This window comes from Sminthopsis crassicaudata, chromosome 3 (genome assembly GCF_048593235.1).
Source record: "Sminthopsis crassicaudata isolate SCR6 chromosome 3, ASM4859323v1, whole genome shotgun sequence".
NCBI classification, from domain to species: domain Eukaryota; kingdom Metazoa; phylum Chordata; class Mammalia; order Dasyuromorphia; family Dasyuridae; genus Sminthopsis; species Sminthopsis crassicaudata.
In genome coordinates, this window is record NC_133619.1 from 42226207 (window position 1) to 42248992 (window position 22786).

Sequence of the window (22786 nt, forward strand, 5' to 3'; positions counted from 1 at the left end):
AAGGCTTTCAAAGCCTACACATTCTTTTGAGACACCTCAAAACACCGATCAAAACCTCCAATATATTTTGGGGATTCAGCCCCTGTTTTCCAACATTTCGTGGACTATATGGGGAGAGTCCTTAAACTCCACTATATTTTGGGGAGGTTGAGTGTTTCTGCACCCCATACACTATCATTTCTACTGTGAGATCCTTCCACTCTAAGATAATAACTCTACTGACCCCCATAAGGTTGAACAGGTACATTTGCCACAATATGCCCTGTTGTAGTAAATAGCTGCCTCCCTCTGTCTATGTTTCTATAGAATGAGCAGATCATTTTAAAGCTAAGGTTTTTAACAGTCTCAGTTGGACTGAGGTAAATGCCCAATCAGTGATTAAAAGCTAGGTCAGCAAGAAATGAGAAAAAGAATGGCCTTTTTTACCCAAAAGAAGGAGAAAGAGATGGAGGAGCAAGAGGAGGAGGAAGAGAATGAGGAAAAGAAGATGAAGGAGAACAAGAACAAGAACAAGAACAACAGCAACAGCAACAACAACAAACAATTGCTTTCTATGTTCACTCTTAGGCAATCAGGGCCAAAACAAAGATCCAGTGAGCTTGGTCTGGGATCTTTTGTTGGTCAATCATTGAGAACCAGAGTGATTTGGAGGGAAAAGGGAGGAAGGAAGAAAACTCTATTGCCCAGTCCTCAGTGTGGGACTGCTCCTGGAGAAACAAAGAAAGACAAAAGCCAATTCATATGAACAAATATATACAAAAAGCTACATACAAAATAAATAGAAAATAATCCACAGAGCAAAAGTTCTAGAATTGAGAGTTTGAGAAAGACTTTCTGTAGAAAGTGAAGATTTAATTGGATCTTAGGAAGTTTGAAGGCATTTAGGAAGTGGTTTGAGGGACAGTTAAGTGGTGCAGTGACCGGAGTATGGCCCTAAGTAAAGGACCTAAATTGAAATATGATACACACTTAGCTGTGTGATCCTAGACTAGTCACTTAATACTGATTGCCTCTCCAAAAAAAAAAAAAATTTTTTGAGTCTCTTGGATCACATATATAGCTGCTAAAACCCATATGAGAACTAATGCTTTTGGTAGGGAAGAAAGAGCAATTCAAGAATTCTTTCTGGTTCTTTTTTTTTTTTTTTTTTTTTTCCTGAGGCCATTGGGATTAAGTGACTTGCCCAGGGTCACACAGCCAGGAAGTATAAAGTATCTGAGGTAAGATTTGAATTCAAATCTTCTTGACTTCATGGCTGGTGTTCTATCCACTGCATCACCTAGCTACTCCTTCATGAATTACTTCAACTACAGTCAACAAAAAAAGCACTTATTAAATATTTGCTATGTGACAAGCACAGTATTAAACACTAGGGATACAAAGAAAGAAAAATAGTCCCTGTCTGCAAGAAGCTTATATTTTAATGAGAACACAAATGTGAAAAAAATCATGAAGATCTAAAACATATATGGAATAAATAGGAGGTAATAGGAAGTATAGGAAAATCTGGGATTCAGGGAAAGACTTCCTATAGAAGGGGGGGAGGGGACTTGAGCCAAGATCTAATGGAAGCCTAAAAATTAAAAGGTAGAGTCGAATGAGAGAAAGTAAGTGGAAGTTAGCCAAAGGGAAATGGAAATGAAGTATCAAAGCTGAAGAGCAGCTTCTTGTGAGAAAGGACTGGTGTTTTTTTCTTTGTATTCCCAGTGTCTAGAATGGTACCTAGAATATACTTAACAAATATATAGAATATACTTAACAAATGCTTCTTGAATTGAATCAAATATATTTCAGAAAGCTGCCTGCTTATCTAAGAGATTCTTATCAAGATTGCCAGATCAAGAGTGGTTCCCAGAATATGGACCATCACATGACAGCAGAACTCAAAGATTTGTAGTTCACTGGAAAGAGGACTGTATTTAAATTCAAAAGTCCTGAGTTCAAATTCTGATTTTTCTCTTTACTCTTTGCATAACTTTGAGTGAATCCTGATTTCTCTGGGACTTCAGTTTTCTCATCTATAAAATTAAGGGGTTGGACTTTGTGGTCTCAAAGATCTTTTTCAACACTGAATCTATGATCAAGGTGAGCTAACCATATTCCTCCACACATGGACACATTGGGAGGATTGAGAAGATTCTCATTCTTCAAAGGAAGAAAAAAATGAACAATTTCCTTTAAATGGTAGAATTCCAGTTAGAAGTCAATCAACTTAATAAACTTAAATCTTGGGGATAATTTTTTTTTAAGTTGACTTCAAATAGTTAATGAAATATCTCTTTTAGGGAGCTATCCAGGGTACTGCCTTTCTGTACACAATATATCACAATCTTCTGGTCTCTATTTTGCCCTCCTTATTTTAAGTGACCTTTACTACCACTTGTCTGCCTGACCTCATGCTGTGTCCACTTAGCTCCTCATTAACCTATATTCTGTACCTTCCTTGACATAAGGATAGTTTTTTGGACTTTTTTGTTTTTGGTTTTGTTTTGTGGTGTGGTACTGGACTTGAAATCAGAAAGACTCGAGTTAAATCTCAATTCTGACTATGATCCTGGGCATGCTATATAAGCTCTATGAAAGCATTCCTTCATCTATAAAATGAGAAGATTGGTCTAGGTGGCTTCTAAGGTCCCTTATAGCTCCTTTGACTACCAAACTTCAGCTACTACCCATACCTGCTGCCTGCCTTAGCTGTCTCTCAATCCAGCAACTCAATGGTCTAAGATATTTCCCAACAATTTGTAGGCCAGTAATCAAGGAAACTGAATTTAGATTTCCATAAATATGCTTGGAATTCACACTTTTACACTTCACATAGGAAGTCAACCTCAGCTAGCACTTTCATTTGCTAACTCCTTTGAGACAGATATAGTATTTTATCTGAACAATTAATTTTCAGAATTTAAGGTTAGGCAGAAGGATATTCATGAGCTGGGTAATTATTCTTTCCTGATACAGATGTTTAGTCTTTGACTAATTATAAAGTCTCTATATATTTATAGAGAACTGCGAAGGTCTGGTCTAGCTCCTCTTGTCAGGATAAGCAAAAGTCCTTGCCCCACGTGTGGACGCCAATTGTAGCGAGCTGTCGTCTCCATTTTTGCAATCTGATTGCCTTTTGACTGACTTATCAGGTAATCCCTTTCTGCCATGTGATTGCTTCTCTGCTGATTGATTAAATCAGAGTCCTGACCTTCTAAAGGCTCTTTGGGTGTAACATCAGCTGCCATCATGCCCCAAGTCTTTTTTGCCTGGGGCCCTGGACCTGGGCCCCTCATCCTATTTCCCTGAATTAGTTTACACTCTGATGCCCAATGGAGTCCTCTGTTGCATTTTGGACATGGGGTTTTAGGTCTTCTCTCACCCTGTCTTCTCACTGTATCTCCATACCTACACTGAGCTCTTAGATGTCCAATTTTTCCACATTGAAAACATCGCCGAGTTTCTCTAGAAGTCCCTTGCCAGGAGGGACCCTGTCTTTCCACATTCATCATTGTCCGGATGTAAAAAGCATTTGTTCCCACTGTAGCACAGCGTCTTATGATCTCCTCTAAAGGAGCATCTTTGTCTAATCCCCATATAATTCTTTTGCAAATCTCATTGGCATTTTCCTTAGCCAGATGTCTGGTCATTATTTCTGTAGCTGAATTTTCTCCAATAGTTCTTTTGACAGCAGTTTGCAAACGTCCCACAAAATCTGCAAAAGGTTCATTGGGACCTTGCTGTATTTTAGTAAAAGCCTCTCCACGATCTTTCTGTCCAGGAAGGACACCCCAAGCTTTTATTGCAGCCTTAGCAATTTGTTCATATATTGTCATGGTATAATTAATCTGTTCTGAATTCTCTCCATACTGACCTTCACCAGCTAAGTGCTCAAAAGTGAATTGTGTGTTAACTCCTATTTCCAAATTGCATCTGACTTGAATTTTACATAATTCATGAAATTCCGCAAGCCATAATAAATTTTCTCCAGGTTCCAGACATGTCCTTGCTATGGATTTCCAATCATTCGGGGTTAGGACTTCATAAGACAAACCATCTAGTAACATTTTGACATAAGCTGATGTAGCCCCATAAAGGGTACAACCTTTTTTCAAATCCTTAATTTTATTCAAATCTAAAGGTGCATATCTTCTCATTTTATGACCTACAGAATCAATATTTTCAATCACAGGATATGCATGTATAAAATCACTTATATCCTGTCCTTCTCTCTTAGCTTTAACCAATGCTTTTTCTAATCTTGTCATAGGCTTAGGCTGCTTCACAGGCAATTCTGTTTGTGTTTCTGCCTCTTCCTCTCCTCCTTCTTGCTCCACCCATGAAGGGTTAATTGAGGGAGGAGATGGGAGGTGCTCCTGTTGCTCAGAATTGTACTTAACTTCATTGTTATCTGATTCATCCTTTTCACCTAGTTTAGTTGACACTTCCCCATTTTGCTCCTTCATCTCTTCCTTTAGAATAACATTGTTTAAAGCCAATTGGATTACATTGTATATATGAATTGTATCTTTGGAAATTGAGTTTGGCCTGGAATTGTAGTGTTCACCTAATTGCTTTCCTACTAATTCCCATTCATCTGGATCCAATTCTTCTTCCAGAGAAAAAGAAGGACATATAGCCTTCACAGTTCTTAAAAGTTCAGTAATCTCCTCTAAAATTATAATCAATCCTTGGCTTTTCATAACCTTGATGATGCTCTCTAAACATTTTCCTTGAACAGAAGGTGTTTGCCCCATTTCACTATAAGAGATTCCTGGTTTAGCCCTTAACAAGTTCCTTATTTATCTATTAGCACGCTCACTTAATCTTTAACAAAGTTTCCTTGTTACTCACGGTTCTGGGTCAGAGAGACTGAGATCTGGATGGGAGGCTTTTCCACTGGAATCAGGACCGTGTCTGTCCCTGTTCGGGCGCCAAATTGCGAAGGTCTGGTCTAGCTCCTCTTGTCAGGATAAGCAAAAGTCCTTGCCCCACGTGTGGACGCCAATTGTAGCGAGCTGTCGTCTCCAGAAGCTGCCAGATCGCTCTCTGGGAAGAGATCTGCTGTGTCTACTACTCAAATCTCTCCGACAGATTCTTCTTCCTGTAGTGAACCGTTGTCTCCAGGCAGTTGCTGTTAACTCTTGTCCTTAGAAGTGACTTCCCTTCCTGCAGAGAGCCCCGTCAAGCCTGATGCAATGCAGAGTCTTTCTTCGTGAATCGTGGCTCTGAATCTCCTCCAGCTCTTATCCTTCTCCAGGCCGATCTGCCCTGCGCCCAGTGCTGTCCTCTCTTTTATTCTCCCAGAGAATGGGCGTGGGATAATGCAAGGGCTTCTGGGAAGAACCACCTCAGCCAATGAGCTTGCCCCCTCTTATCAAGTCAACCTGAGTTCTCACCTTGTAACTATCCAGACAACCTCAGTTCTCACTTAGTAATCCTAACAGAGAACTAATGTCTTTCACTCTAGAGAATTAACAAAAGAAAAATCTCAAAGTTTTGGAATCAATCTCAATGATGCCATTATTTGGAGTATGCCTGTAAATAGCATAATGGATCATTCTAAGGAACAATGAAGTTAACAAGCTAAGTATTTTCTTTATGTGTGCTGTAATTCTTTACTATCATTTTATATGTATTTTAAAACTATTTATTATTTAGGACCTGAAACTATATGAGAATAAACTATAAAAAATAACTTAAACCAACCTCATTAAAAATAATTTTAGTAGAAGCCCATGATTTTTATATCTCATTCATTTTAAATATAATCCCTCTGGTTCAATAGACTTCTTTATGTTATAACAACAACCAAAAATAGAGCAAAGCAAAAAATATTAATACAGAATGTGTATCTGATAATGTATATAGTACTATATTCCTGAGGTCCCTCATCATTCTTCCAAGAAGTTTAGTTTCCTTTTAGAATTCTTTTAATTTACATGATTTCAGCCACTATGTAATGTGTCCTTTTGCTTTTGTTTATTTTTCTTTGTATCAGTTCATGCAATTCTTTCCACATTTCTCTAAATTCCTCATATTAGACATTTCTTAAGAACCAATATCCTGCCATTAACATTCACATACCACAGTTTGTTCAATAAGTATTTAATAAACTGAACCGAACTTAGCCATTCTCCCATGGATGGGTATCTACTTTGTTACTGTTATTCGCGTGCGCGCGCACACACACACACACACACAGATTGCTGTGTCTTTGTATATATGGGTCCTACCTGTTAATTACGTAATTAGAATATACTAATCAGTCTACAAGTATTTATTTGTTAATCACTACATGGGGATACAAAAATGATGAATGAAACAATTCCCAATAAAAAGGATCCTCTATTCTAAGAGAAGAGATAAGGACACGTGAGTATACGCTCAATAAAGGACCTCTGGGTTGAGGAGTCTGAGCAAAGAGATAATTTTTTAAAGCAAAAATAGAAATTGTATCCAAAACAAAAGTGTATTAGTGGTATGACTCTCTTCTCATAGCTTCCCCAAAACTCATGTTTTTGTCTTTCAACCTTTGCCAACTTCCTGGTCCTGAGGTAAAACCCAGGGTTGCTTAAATTTCCATTTCTCTTTTTAGTATTAAATTAGAGCATTTTTCTTACAGTTTTTTATCTTTTGTCTTTCTTCTTCTGAAAATTATTTACAACCTTTGACCACTCATTTATTATGAAATGACTCAGTCTTAAACATGGGTACCAATTTCCTACATAAGCAGGAATATTTCAAGCATATCATACATGTGATCAGGCATATTTGAAGCAAAATATTTATTTTTCCCTTTTAAAAGTTTTATTTCTCATCCTAACTGCTTTGGTTTTCCAGCAAAAGTAATCCATACTCATACAGATACCAAGTAGTAGCAGACTTAGAATTCAAGTCCAGGTTCTGATCCCAAATCCAGCTCTCTTTCCAACCATATCTTCGTTGCTCACAAAAACTAAGATCACCTTTACAGACAGCTTGGAGACTAGGTACTGGGGAGAAGGATAAGTTCTGGACAATTCTCCCCTTTACCCATTTAGTAACTGATTGCCCCTTTCATTTCAGTCAAGCCACTGATTTTAGTGATTAATGTATACCCCAAATCCAAAGATTTCAGAAGAAAGAGAGAAGCTAGAACAAGCAAATGAAGGCAGCCTTAAGTATTTCCTTCTTCTGCCTTATGGGCAACATTAAGATGTAAGAGTTTTGACTGACTGATTTTTCTCTCTTCTAAAAACAACAGTGCTCTTACTGATCTTTAATAAAGATCTGACCTGAAGGGATCTCTCGTTTGGATTTATTCAAACTGTCTTCATTAAAACCTTTCTGTGTCGTGGCCCTAGAGAGCAGTTTATTCACTAAGATGGGTTTTGTCAAAGCTATAGTCAATCCCATCAGATGGATAGTCAGTGTTCATTGACCAATTAGTCAATGGAAGTCTTGGCAACAATTCCAAGAAACTGCTTAAGTTGACATCTTTTTCATGGACTAGTTGAGAGGGATTTTTATTTGCACTTTTCTAGGCTATCTTATATTTGCTTTTAATATTGAAGTTTTGCAATTTTCCATTTTGAATAGACATATCTTTTTATTATTAAAGCTTTTTATTTGCAGAACATATGCATGGGTAATTTTTCCAACATTTACTCTTGCATAACTTTTTGTTGCAAATTTCCCCCTTCTTCCCCCCACCCACTCTCCTATCTGGCAGGTAGTCCAATACATCTTAAATATGTTGAAATACATGTTAGAGCCAACATGTATATACATATTTATATACTTATATGGTTGCTCAAGAAAAATTAGATCTGAGAAAAAAAACAAAACAAATGCAAGCAAAAAACAACAGAGTGAGAATGCCATGTCTTCTACCCTCTGCTACCATGGTTCTCTCTCTGGGTGTAGATAGCTCTTTTCATCACTGCACAAGTGGAACTGGTTTGGATCATCTCAATGTTGAAGAGAGCCACATCCATTAGAATTGATCATCATATTGTATTGTTTTTGCCATGTATAGCGATCTCCTGGACCTGCTCATTTCACTCAGCATCAGTTGATGTAAGTCTCTCCAGGCCTTTCTGAAATCATCCTGTTGGTCATTTCTTATAGAACAATAATATTCCATAACATTCATCTACCACAATTTATTCATCCATTCTCCAATTGATGGGCATCCATTCATTTTCCAATTTTTTGCCACTACAAAGAGAGCTGCCACAATATTTTTGCACATGTGGATCCCTTTCCCTCCTTTAAGATCTTTTTGGGACATAAGCCCAGTAGAAACACTGCTGGATCAAAGGGAATGCTCAGTTTGATAACTTTTTGGGCATAGTTGCAAACTGCTCTCCAGAATGGTTGGATCCATTCACAGTTCCACCAACAATGTATTAGTGTCCCAGTTTCCCCACATCACCTCCAACATTTGTCATTATCTTTTCCTGTCATTTTAGCCAATCTGACAGGTGTGTAGTGATATCTCAAAAATGTCTTAATTTCCATTTTTCTGATCAATACTGATTTGGAGCACCTTTTTCATGTGGCTAGAAATAGTTTCAATTTCTTCATCTGTAAATTGTCTGTTCACATCCTTTGATCATTTATCAACTGGAGGATAGCTTAAACTATTATAAATTTGAGTCAATTCTCTACATATTTTGGAAATGAGGCCTTTATCAGATCCTTTGGATGTAAAAATGTTTTCCCAGTCTATTGCTTCCTTTTTAATCTTGTCTGCATTAGTTTTGTTTGTATAAAAACATTTTAATCAAAATTATCTATTTTATTATCAATAATGATCTCTAGTTCTTCTTTGGTCACAAATTCCTTCTTCCTCCACAAATCTGAGAGGTAAACTATCCTATGTTCCTCTAATTTGTTTATAGTATCATTCTTTATGCCTAGATTATGAACCCATTTTGATCTTATTTTGGTATAAGGTGTTAGGTATGAATCTATGCTTACTTTCTGCCAAACTAGTTTCCAATTTTCTCAGCAGTTTTTGTCAAATAGTGAATTCTTATCCCAAAAGGTGGGGCTTTTTGGTTTGCATAGACATATCTTTACATAAGCATGAATCATAGCACACACAAAAAAAGATAAAAATCCTTAAGGTGTGTCAAGGAACAAACAAGGAAGAGAGGTGGGAAATGGCTTTGGAAAGTACCAAATTCCAAGAATCATTTAGGAGCATATCTAGTTTAGGAGCAATAAAAACCTGTCAGAATTGTAATTTTTATCTAAATTAAGTAACCTATAACAGTACTATCTTCATCCATGGATTCTTTCATCTATTCTTCAGATTCAATAGATTGTTATCAACTATTTATGGGACATCTTATCCGATTCTTTTATTTTGTACTTGAGGAAAACTGAGGCCCCTAGAGAATGTAACCTTCTTGAGGGCAGAAACTGTCTTATTTTTGTCTCTCTATTTCCAACATCTAGCACATAGTAGACACTTAAATGTTTGTTGAATAGACTTTTAAAAAATAAAATTTTATTCTCAAGATTACATAGATAATAAATGACTCACCCAGACCTAGCATCCAGGTCCTTTGACCTCCAGTCTAATGTTCTTTCCACCTTACAATATACCTTTTTCATTCTTCCTTAGTTTCACTTAGAAAAGGAGACATCCTGATCCACTATCTCTATAAGTTTTTGAGATTTTCATGCTCACATGCCCACCAAGCTCTCATCCAATAGTAGATAGGGATAATTGAAATCTAAAACTCTTGATGTTTCATTCTTCCCTCAATATTGTCCTACCTATTTCCCTGAAAAGTGTAATTACCTTGAAAGAAGGGATGTTTTCATGATTGTAGCAATTGAAATTAATAAAGGTAGACTGAGGTTCAAAATTTCTGAGTTTTATCAGTTTATTAACAGTGAATCTGTTACAAAATAGATCAAAATGGCTACATAGGGCCAAATGACTCCAATGAGTGCTAACTTTAAATTTAGATGTGTCTTCCTTCTGACTGGCCTGATCATACATCATCTTCACTGCCTCAGAAAAAGTAAGACTTTCCTGAATAGTAAGCATTTTAATGAGGAGGTGGGATAAGAATCACCTCAGCTTTTCCCCCGATCAGATACTGGAAATAGACCTCATATAAAAGGAATAGTTTGTAGACCAAAGCTTCTTAAACTCTGAATCACGACCCATGCAGTCATGTAACTGAATGTGTGCATCATGAAATATCAAAATATTGATTATCTGAATGTAAGGGGCCTTTAAATGGGTGCCACAGCAAATCCGGAGATTGAGGTCCGGAAGTAATTTCTGTGGATATTAGGACTGCCCTTGGGCGGGATCCTGGCCATATTGAGATAGCTTCATAATGGGTGACTCTCTCGCTGATTGGCTGTGTGTGTGACCTCACAGGCCCTATGTAAGCCCACTGCAGGCAGCAGGCTCTCTCTTTAACCTGGCGTTCTTCACCCTGGCTCCCTAGCCTGGGTGGCCAAGCCAAGATGGGTAGCCAAAAGAGGTAAGGAGTTTGGTAGTGAACACATGGGTCTTCTGACCAGGTGTTCACTCGGGAACCAACAAGTCAGGGCATCAGTCAGGGCATTATGTGAGTAGGTATAATAAAGGCTTTTAAGATTACACGTGGCTGTTCTTGAGCATGCTACCGGTTATTAAGCTATAGATTCAAGAAATTGTGGCCAGAGACCTTAGAAGGCCTCAGAGGAGGCGAGCCGGGTAGAGCTCACACTGCAAAGGTCAGTGGTCAAAGGTACTCTGGTGGGTCTAGGACAGACTAGTAATTGTAACTGCCAGGAGAGCACGTTACATCTGAAAAACACTGAAGATGCTCTATGTCCTACTTATCAAATATTCCACTAAGATTGAATTTCTTATGTCAAAATAAACAAACATATCATCTCATTAATATCTAAATTTGCTTTTGCAAATAATAAATAATAAAATTACAATATACCAAAGAGTTGTTTTAAAATAAATTTCTTTATGATTTATTGTCAGCAAATGTTTGATTGGAATACCTATTTGATATATTCATATACCTGGGGTCACAACTAGAGTAAGAAATCTTGCTGTAGATAATGAGAGTATTCTCTTTCTGCTTTGGTTGAAACTTCCAGAATTTGGATTGAGGGGATGGTGAGTGAGATTATAAAGGAATTTTTCCTTTGAGCTAAATGGGCGGTAGGTAAGGTTTATATACCTTTACCAGCATTGAAATATAGATTAAAATAATAGAATTGAGACTCTAATGATCTGAGTAAGGTGGAGGTAATTTCAAGATGGCAGCTAGTTAGCATAGTGGATAGAACCTAGACTCTAAAGTCAGGAGTTCAAATCCAGCTTCAAACACTTAAGAGCTGAGTGCCCTGGGCAAGTCATTTAACCTGTCTGCTTCAGTTTCCTCACTTGTAAAATAAGCTGGAAGAGTTTACCATTTCAGTGTCTTTTCCAAGAAAACTCTAAATGAGGTCCAAAAAGTTGTATACAACTAATCCACTAAACAATTATAACAACACAATTACAAGACAAAAGCTTAATCTTTAGGCAAGTTTCTCTGGAATGTAGGTGAAGGGTAAAGTTACAAAGGTGAGTTACAAGGTATTAGACCCAAGTCTAGTAGGAGAGTGGGAAACTATGCCAGTTTGATTGTCTTAAAAATAGAACTAAAATCAACTCTCAATTTTATATGATAAAAAAAAAAAAAAAAAAACAAGAGAAAGATAATTTGCATAGGAATTGAAAGTGTTGTTTGAATTTTGGATGCCCACTTGTTTTCAAGGTTCCTGCTCAGTTCCAGAACCATAAATTTCTTCTTTGGTCCCAAGAAAAAAGGATTCTACCATTTCTGTAGTCCAAACTCTTACTTCAAGCATCTTCCTCTAGAACTAAAGGTGATTTGAAGGAACAAGACTTATTAACAGAGTCCAGAGCAAGTAGGAGAAAAACAGAAGATAGCAGAACTGAATAAGAATAGAGAAATGAGTGCTAATTCTCCCATTTGGGGGAGCTAAGAGGTATAATAGATAGAGTGCTGAGCTTGGAGTCTAGAAAACCTGAGACCAAATCTGGTCTCAGATATATGTGAGCTGAATGATTCTACACATACAAGACACATAAGCTTTGTCTCATTTTCCTCAGTTACAAAAAGGGCACAGTAATAGCACCTCCCACCCAAGGTTGTTGTAACAATGAAGTGAGATCATATTTGTATGGTGTTGGCACATAATGGGTACTTCATAGATATTTCTTTCCTCTTCTGTGCCTGGCAACTGGATCATCTTTTAATTTAAACTTTGTTCATTCTTAAAAAGAGAATATTTTTCCCTTAATGAATATTTTCTTGTGACAATAAAAACCATAATAATTCAGCAAGCCAAGTAGAATTATGAGAAGACATTTCCTTGATTTTATTTTCAAAAGGAAGAAATATTTTTTAAAATGGTACATAAAATATTGAACTAAAAGATATTAAAATTTTAAAAGTTCATTTTAATGTGGAATGTGGAAAAAAGCTACAGAGCAATATGATTTAAATTTTTGACAGCTTTTGGAATGATCTGAGTGTATGAAGATCCCAAACCTCCAAATCTTTGTCATTTTGGAGGAGTCAAAAATCTGTTTTAATGAATAACAGTTTACTTAATGCACAAATCTTTTAAATTAAAAAAAAAAGGGTTAGAGATTGATAAAGAAAGAAAGTTTAACTGTGTTTTTGTGGCGAAGTTATTAGTTTTGTGTGGAAAAAGTAAACTATAAATTAGGGAGAAAGTGAGTATGGTGATGGATAATAGTAACGAAGTATTTAATAGATAATTAATTACTTTTATTTGGAATTGCACCAAAATTTTTGATTCCTAAGATCAATGGATGACTATTATCCTTTAAAAGTAAGAAAGTCATGGGTTTTAGGCATGGATTCAAGAATTAGCAGTTCTTGCAACTTGCTCAGGCATATAACAAGGCTTGAACTCCTAACTCTAGAATCACAATCTAATGTTTTTGTTAAACTAAACCTAACAAGAAAAAGCATAGAGAGGACCCGCAGTAAACTTAAGCTTAATGCTCAATCTTATTAGCAACATTTGTCTATACTATACAACACATGACACTGTATTTGTATAATACATTCATGAGGAATTGGTTGTGTCCCTTAAATCAAGTCTTTCTGAATTTAAGAAACTTTCCCATTATTTGCATTCTGTACTTGTATGTGTTTGGGGAAATTCCATTAAAATGGTAAAACCCATTAGTGGTCAGCAATTTGGTAGAGTTGAAGCAATCCTTTGATTTGCAACCTTATTATGGAATTAATTGATGACTCCTCTCTGTGTTAAGGGGACTAAGAACATCATAATGGTGTTTACTGAGCCTGAAAAGATTATTTTAAATTGTCTGTGACATGTTGCATTGTGTAATGGAAGGAATGCTGGACTCAGAAAAAGGAAATAAGGGTTTGGAACTTGGGTTTCCCTTTTACTTAGCATAGTGACCTTGGACAAATCATTTGCCAAATAGGAATTTTGATTTCTTCTTTGATAAAATGGAAGCAATAATATCCCTTTTGTCTATGTCTATTTGGCAATGACCAAATGAGGATAGTGTAAATAATCCATGATTTATTAATATGGATATTTTTTCTCATGGTACATAGAATCACCTAATCATGTCTTCCCATATCTTTTTGTGTAATTCTTGTTCATGCTCTCCCATAGATATATCATAAAGGTTCTACATGCCAAAAGCCCTCAGAAAATAAACTTTTATTAGGCACCTACCATATGCCAGGCACTGTTCTAAGTGCTAGGGATACAAATAAAGACAAAAGGCAGTCCCTGCCCTCAAGATGCTCACAATTGGAGGAGATAAAGTGAAACAACAATGGACAAACAATGTATATAAAAGAGAAATTGAAAATAATCAAAAGAAGAAGATTAAGATTGGTTTCTCTACATGTTTTCACGGATACCAATTAGAATCAGGCTCTTTATTTTGTGTGTACCTTGCTCTTGCAATATGACTAGTTTCTCTTTTTCTGATCTTACATTTCCCATATTACATCTTTTACACAACTTCTCAAGTATATGCCATAAAATCACCAAATCTTAGAGTTGGAATCAATTAATGGATTACTCAACAACTGCCACTAAAGGCTACTAGATTAAGCACTGGCGGTTTAAATACAAAAATGAGACAGTTTCTATCCCCAAGAAACTTACATTCTAATAGGAATGTTGTTGTTGTTGTCATTATTTGTCCTTCATTTTCTAAGATGACCAATGACATCACAGGGTAATGTTCTGACTTCTTGGTAAATTAAATTTAAATAAGGTATAGTCGCACCAAGTTGTCAGTCTTACTGTCTCTTTAAGTCACAGAAAACCAGTGACAAGACATGGCCCAGGATGCAGTAAATGGCTTTGGCCCAGCTCTAAGCTCTCCCCAGAACCTCTTTAACTGCCTACCTGGCCATTGGGACAAATTGTTCTCATCTGCCCACTCCACCTGAGGAAGCCTCTACATGCTTGGGACAGACACCTCATTCCTATTATCCTTGGTGTTGGTAAGTATGGCTCTTTGCACCCTCTTGATCCATCATAGATATCTTTTTAGCCCTTCCCTAACTAGGGTCTCCCTTCATAAGGTATGAATATCCAAGCATCATAATGTGGATGAATGGTACTTAAGACACTTCAGCTCAGGAAATGCATTCCTCATCTGAGCCACACCCCGCCATTTATTTATTCAACAAACATCGCCATTATTCATTTATTTATTTAGACCAGACTCATGATTTCATTAGTACAGGAAGTCTCCCTTTGCCAAAGGATATTAGTACCGGTTCTGCAACTTTGATCTTAGAACTTTGCCTGGGGTCCTGAAAGGTGCATGTATGACTTGTCCAGAGTCACATAGTCAGTAGTGTCAAAGCAGCACTAGGACCCAAGATCATCCACTCACTCAAGGCTTCTTGAAACTCTAAGTGCTAGCAATTAGTTGGATTTGGGGCCTACAAAGACCAAGACACTGTTGTTCTCTTCAGGGAGCACTGGAATGGAACGAGGTTTGTCATGAACATAGATAAGTATAATTCAAAGACGTGGAGGGAGGGGATTTTATGTTTTCCCCTTTAGGTGCTTCCAGTGAGTGAGTTAAGTTACCTTTAAAGTCTTTAACATGATATTTATTTTTTAATGTGAGGGTAAAAGTCTTAAGGGTGTCTCAAGACATGAGCAGATCTAAAAATACCCCCCTAATTCACATCACATTAAAGATCTGGCTGCTTTCCATGCCCACCCTCCAGCCCCTGCATACAACCCCTAGGCTACTTGCACATGATTTTGATTATATCCCTTCAATGGAAAGTTAGTGGTTATTTATGACAAGCCATTATTGAAATTCTTAGGCAAAGAGCAATGGAGGCTCCCTCTAGCAGCAACTTGTAGGCTGCCTGGTGGTTTGTAGGTGTTCTGTATCCCGCACTGAAATATTGCTATTTTGCATTTCCTAAATCCCTATTTAAGCGTGGTTGCTGGAGACTTTCTCCAGGGAGGCCCCAGGGCATAATGAGGAAAACTTCCCAGAGAGGTGAAGTGAGCAGCTTTCTCCTAGGGAACTCTTTCAACAACGCTTAGAAACTTACTTAATGTCCTGCTTATTTTACAGTGTTCTAGCTGTGTTCCAGAAACAACCATTCTGGGCTTCTTCAAGCTGGCTTTGCTGTACTGGGAAAATAGCCAAATGATCCTTCCCCCTTTCCCCTGCAGTCTCTCTATTCACTGGTTCCGAGCTCCATTCTGGGTTTACAGCCAATTTAGTGTCCTTCATCAGGCCAAGAGACTTTAATTGACTCAGTCCTGGAGACTGAATGAATTGTTGGAACATTTCATTAGAGGAGAACCAATTTCCAAGATAGGGTGATAGAATGAACTGTGGTGCTCTCTCTCTCTCTGTCTCTGGATCTCTCTGTTTCTGTCTGTCTTGTTCTGTGTCTCTTTATCTCTGTGCCTCTCTCTATCTCTCTGTCAATCTGTTTCTGTCTCTCTCATCCTGTCTCTCTGTCTTTCTTTCTCTTTCCCTCTCACCCTCCCTCCCTCCTTTCTCTCTCCCTTCCTCCTCCTCTTTCCCTCCTCTTCCTCCCTCTCCCCCTTCCCTTTTCCTCCATCCCCCATCTCTCACGTGTGTATGTGTATGTAAATGGGATAAGGCTGAAACTGTCTTTGATACTAGTTCTTATAACCAGAATGTTAGATAAGAAATACCCAAACCCCTTTTCCCTCTGCCCTCTGCCCCTTCTCCATGTAAGTTTAGTTAGTTTTTCTTTAAAAGTTATTAAGAGTGAACACCAGACTTACGCAGGATACTAAGAGCTTAGCAAGCAGCTGATATAGCTTCTGGGTTGCCATAGTAAAAATAGCCACAAAGGCTTCAGTCTGGCTCTGAGGTTTGGCTGATGGACCATAATGAGCAACTCAGAGGCAAGAGAGCCTCCTACAGCTGAAATATCTCACATTGTACTTAATGCCTCTCCATATTAAATAGCCATCTCCCACATAAATCTTTTTTTGGTTAATTGTTGAATGACTTATGAGTGTCTCACTTCATTATACAAGAAGACTGGCCTCACTCAGATATATGGGACAGTCCAAGTCCCATTTTCCCATTTGTAAAAGAGGAACAATATTATTTGCCCTCCCCTCCCTCTAACTCACTGAGCTGGCGCGAGGACCTAAAATCATAGCTTTGAAACCAGAAGGGAGCTGGAGGGAATGAGTTTCTCTTCACTGCAGATCTTCAAGCTGAGGCTACATGGCCGTTTGTCAGAAATATTACGATGAGAATTCCTTATTTGGCATGAGTTGGGATAAATGGCCACTGAAGTCACTTCCAACTCAAACTCTGTAACAGAGTCCCAGGAAAGATAAGTAATTAAATTCCCTTATAAATGGGAGAAGCCACATGGCTCAGATTATTGCTATCTGGGTGAATTTGTACAAATTTGTTAATATTTCTGAACCATGCATTCCTCAGTTGAAAAGGGCCCGCTCTATCTCACAGATTCATTGTGAAAAGAAATCTGTTGTAAATGTGACTTATAATGATGGTGGGAGGAGCTTAATACTTAAATACAACTGTTGAGTGGACAAAAATCTACCAGTGTCTCTAAACAATGTCAGAGGATGGAACTGTGGACTGACAGATAGGGGACAAGAAATATTTGATTGATTAATTTTGATTGATTGATTCTTGAACTTCATTCCCAAACTCACTTCCAACAAAATGGCCTTTGGGAAAGTAATCCAATAACATATCCAGTCTAAGATATCAATAATCGATATAATCTTATCTTAGCCTTGTGAATATAAATATCTTTCCCCAAAGGAATCCATCCACAAATACTTATTTAATGTATGCCACATAAAGCTCATCTATTTTTAGAGATTTATGAAAAAAAAATAGAAAAGAGAAGTTTTTCAGTTAGCCTTTCTAGCTTTCTCATTCTCTCCTCCTCCCTCTCCCCCCTCTCTTACTCCCCCCCTTTTCCCTCTCTTTCTCCCTCTCTCCCCCTCCCTCTCTTTCTCACCTCTTCTTTCTCCCCTCCCTCTGGCTTCCCCTCCCTCTTCATACACATACATACACACATATAAATTTCCTTATATATAAATGAAGGAATTTGGACTGGGTAATCTCAAGGTTTTCTGCATTCTGCAACTTAGTCAATACCTCTCATACAGTTAATGAGTATCAAGGCTGAGATCTGATTCTAGGTTTTTTTTAATCCAAGCCAAATATGTTGCTCACTATACTCAGCTGTGTGTTACATCCTAGCAGTGGGAATTTGGGAAGCTCTATCAGATGTGGAGCTATTTGGAGGCTGAAGAGGGACTTTCCAAGCCTCCCAAACCATACCTCCACTGCCTCTGCCCATAAATGAATGTGTCCTTGATTTCAAGCAGGCCAAGAGGAATAAATAACTTTGGTAAAATGCCTTAAATCTTTGGGCAAGAGAAGCTATACACTCACAGAGTCACTGTCAGCATCCCACATGACTCATCAAAGGGTAACCCAGGAGCTGATTTTGTTTTTTTTTTTAATTGGTTACATTTGTAATCAATCATTTGTATTTCATTGGCTCTCCCAACAACAACAAAAAAAGTGAATATCTCATCATTTCTTTCTTTGTTTTAATTTTAAGAAGAAGGAGGAAAAAGAGGGAGGGAAGAGAGAGGGGAAAAGAGTGAGAGACAGTGAGAAGAGAAAGAGAGCGAGAGCGAGAGCGAGACAGAGAGAGAGAGAGAGAGAGAGAGAGAGAGAGAGAGAGAGAGAGAGAGAGAGAGAGAGAGAGAGAGAGAGAGAGAGAGAGAGAGAAGGAGGAGGAGGAGGAGGAAAAGAGGGAGGGAGGGAGAGAGACAGAGACAGAGAGAGAGAGACAGAGACAGAGAGAGAAAGTGAGAGAGAGAGAGACAGAGAGAGAAACAGAGAGAGAGAGAGGAGGGAGAGAGGGAGGGAGACAGAGACAGAGAGAGAGAGAGAGACAGAGAGAGAAACAGAGAGAGAGAGAGGAGGGAGAGAGGGAGGGAGGGAGAGAGACAGAGACAGAGAGAGAGAGACAGAGACAGAGAGAGAAAGTGAGAGAGAGAGAGACAGAGAGAGAAACAGAGAGAGAGAGAGGAGGGAGAGAGGGAGGGAGACAGAGACAGAGAGAGAGAGAGAGACAGAGAGAGAAACAGAGAGAGAGAGAGGAGGGAGAGAGGGAGGGAGGGAGAGAGACAGAGACAGAGAGACAGAGACAGAGAGACAGAGAGACAGAGACAGAGAGAGAGAGAGAGACAGAGAGACAGAGAGACAGAGGGAGAGAGAGAGGGAGAGGGAGAAAGAGGGAGGGAGAGGGGGAGAGAGAAAGAGGGAGGGAGAGAGGGAGAGAGAGAGGGGGAGGGAGAGGGAGAGAGAGGGAGAGAGGGGGGAGAGAGAGAGAGAAGGAGGAAAAAGAGGAAAGGGGAGAAAGAAGGGGAAAGAGTGAAAGAGTGAGAGTGAGAGGGGAAGGGGTAGGGGAGAAGGGGAGAGGGAGGAGAGGAGAAGAAGAGGAGGAGGATGGGGGAGGGGAGGAAGAGAGGAAGAGGGAAATCTAGTAAATTTCAACAGTCCAGGTCCCAAGGAAGCTCTCTCTTGATTTCTCACCAGACTTCACTCCTTCAAATTCTGTCCCCAAGGGTATCTTCTCACCAATTCTTTTCAGCCTCTTTTTGTTTTGCCCTCATTAAATGTAAACTCCCCAAGGTCAGGGCTTGACTTTCTTCTTGCTTTTATTTGTTTTCCGGGGCTTATTAAGTGGTTGTCCTTTATTCTTGAAAAGGACCAAAACGACTTCTCTAAGGTCAAGTTAGTTGTGTCGGACTGTGGCTGATGAGATCTGCAGGAGCTCAGAATGCTCTGCCACAGGTCGGACACAAATGAATTCTCTAATTTTGCCATCTCCCATTTCTTCTGAGCTAATTCAATCCTGCTTTGCTCACAGAACACCTTCTCTGCCATGCTGGCAGACCTATGCCAGTGTCTCCCTTGCATTACAACGAATTCTAAAGCTCTTAAGAGAGGCCCTGAGAGTATCCTTCTAGCTTTTTTCTGACCACCTTTTATTTAAATTTTATTAAAGCTTTTTATTTACACAACATATGCCTGGGTAATTTTTCAACATTGACCCTTGCAAAGTCTTCTGTTCCAAATTATGCCCTCCTTTCCCCACCCCATGGCAGGTAGTCCAATACATGGTAAATATGTTAAGATCTATGTTAAATCCAATATATGCATACATATTTATACAGTTATCTTGCTACACAAGAAAAATTGGATCAAAAAGGAAAAAAAAAACTGAGAAAGAAACAAAATGCAGCAAACACCAACAGAAAGAGTGAGAAAGCTATGATATGATCCACAGTTCCCACAGTCCTCTCCCTGGGTGTCGATGGCTCTCTTCATCACTGAACAATTGGAACTGGTGTGGATCATCTCATTGTTAAAGAGAGACACATACATCAGAATGTCATCATAGTCTTGTTGTTTTCATGTACAACGATCTCCTGGTTCTGCTCATTTCACTCAGCATCCCAGTCTGACCACCTTGTGAGTTCTTGCCCCCTCTGAGCTCTCCAGAGTGGTTTTTGACAAGTGCACATTTGACTCTAACATGTGCAGCCTCTCTCAGTAGAGGTGGAATAACTGGCAGTTTAGTTCAAGAAAGGACCCCAGTATCTAGTGCCTCTCCTGCCAGAAGGTCTTCAGAATCCTCCTAAGATAATTCACATGGAAGTGACTTGGCTTTCTGGCCTGGCGCTGGCAGACTGTCCAGCTCTCCCAAACATACAACAGGAGGTCAGCACAATGGCTCTCCAGACCCTCACTTTGGTAGTCAGTCTAATAGCTCTCCTCTCTCACACTTCCCTTTGGAGCCTTTCAAACCCTGAGCTAGCTCTGGCCACGTGGGTGTCGATCTCATTATCATTGTGCACATTCCACATTGATTAGGGATAAGGATATGATCCCGGAGACATGGGCTGAACACTGCCATAGTGTTCTTAATCATCAATCAATAATGAAGCCATTGACCATTTTTACCTCAGGTTAAAATCAATCATTCCCTAGCTGAAGCTCCAACTAAAGGAGACCTTTTAAAGGCCATGAGGCTACTTTCATGTGGCAAAGCCCCTGGTGCCGATTATGTTCCAGTTGAGATATACAAGGTAGGAGGTCCATTGTTCGTACGAAAGCTTACTGAAAATTTCCAGATTCTATAGCAAGAGGAGGTAGTCCCCCAGGAGCTCAAGGATACTTCCATTGTCTGTTAGTGGAGGGAGTTTTTTCACCTCGAGTTCCATATACCAGTGAAATCACAGACTGAGTACCTATCCCCTATAACCTCTGCCACTTTCAGGGTATCCCGCCAAAGAGGGGGTCATTTGGTTAAATATCTACACATTTCAAAGTGTTGAGCATAAAAACTAGAGGGAGTATTTGTGTTTCCTGCTCTGACACTTCTCTCTCATCCTTCTTTGTTGTGATTTGAGCAGAGATGGGAACATATTAAAAAAAATTGACTTTCCTGATGAGCAGAGGGTGTAAAAGCTCAGTTGATTAACTAATTGAATATGCATGATAGACTAGTTATGGCTCCAAATACAGTTATCCCTTCCACATTATGACTTTCCTCATCACCATTTCGATATGTCGTGGGTTGGCAGAAGAAATTAAATGGTAATTTTGAGGGAGTTTTGCAGAAGCTGCAGTTGACATATGAAGACCTGCAGAAGACACAGAAAAAGTTCAGAAACTCAAAAATACAAAAAAAAAACATGTATAGTATTATATGCTATCAATATATTTTATCTTTTAATACTGTAAATACCCCCTAAAAGAAAATGAAAATTCAGACTACTTCTCTGGTATGAAAGAAGGACCAAAAAACGACACAGATTTTCCAAACTGTTTTCCTCATCCTCATGATGTGGAAGGGAGAATCCTGATCTCTTGGGATCCTACATTTTTTAGCTTAACATGAGAATAAAAGCATGTTTTATCACTTCTCAGAACATTTAAGCAGGATGTTTCTTTTACTTCCATCACTTCTTTTTTTGTTACTATTATTGTTTGGAAGGTCCAGAGTTCTGATTTCATTTATTGGGATATAGGAAACACTTTCCTTTGATGGATACCAGAAAGAGCCTGTGATTTATAATCACAGAGCAAATACAACAATGGTCAATCAACTTGTCCAGGGTCATAAGAGAGTTTGTATCCTTCCTAGCCACTAGACTAGACTTCCACCCAGTGCTCCCTAGGGCATTGTATTATACTTACCTGTAATCATGCTCTATCTCTCACCTTCTGCTCCTTACCTGGAAGATATAAGGTACTCATAGCAAGGGCTGTGCCATTTTTTAATCTTTGTAATCATGTGTATCTGCATATGTAATCACGGTCTCACATATATCGCAGTATTTCAACAACCTCCTATTTTAGGAATAGTTAATGTGGAAATTTAGGAGACCACAGATCTTTGTCTGGCCTTAGAACAACTTCAAGTCGCAATGTTTTATAAGTATGTGCGAGTGAATATACACATAATATATATTATATATACATGTACATGATATAGTATGTACATATACATGTGTGTGTGTCTCTACAACCATCCTAGTAATGAGCCTCTTCTGTCCAAAGCCAGACTAGTTTTCAGACTCCAAGAGCACAAATAATACACTAAGGGGCCCATCTTCCCCAGGGTGGACCTGTCACTTTTACATTTCACACACATAGCCATAAAGAACTCAGTATCCCATCCTGCCACAATGAGTAATTAGAGAAGATGTGAAAAAAATAGCAAATTATTTACTTAGAGCTATATCAGCAGACCTTGAAAATGGTCCAGAATGAAACCTGCAGTATGCAAATATTACAATAAAGTGAGTCACAGAAATGTTTTGGTTACCCAGTACATATCAAAGTATGTGCTCACTAATACTCTAGTCCATTAAGTGTGTAATAGTGATCTTTCTCATTAAGTGTGAATGTCTAAGAATACAATGCACATAACTTAGTTAAAAAAAAAAGACTTTATTGCTAAAAAAAAAGAAAAATGCTAACCATCATCTGAGCCTCCAGGAAATAGTTATCTTTTTGCTGGTGGAGGGTCTTACCAAAGTAAGATATTGATGGTTGCTAAAGGTTGGGGAGCAATGTCTTAAAATAAGACAACAACAAAGTTTGCAACATCGATTGACTCTTTCTTCCACAAAAGAGTTCTCTGTAGCA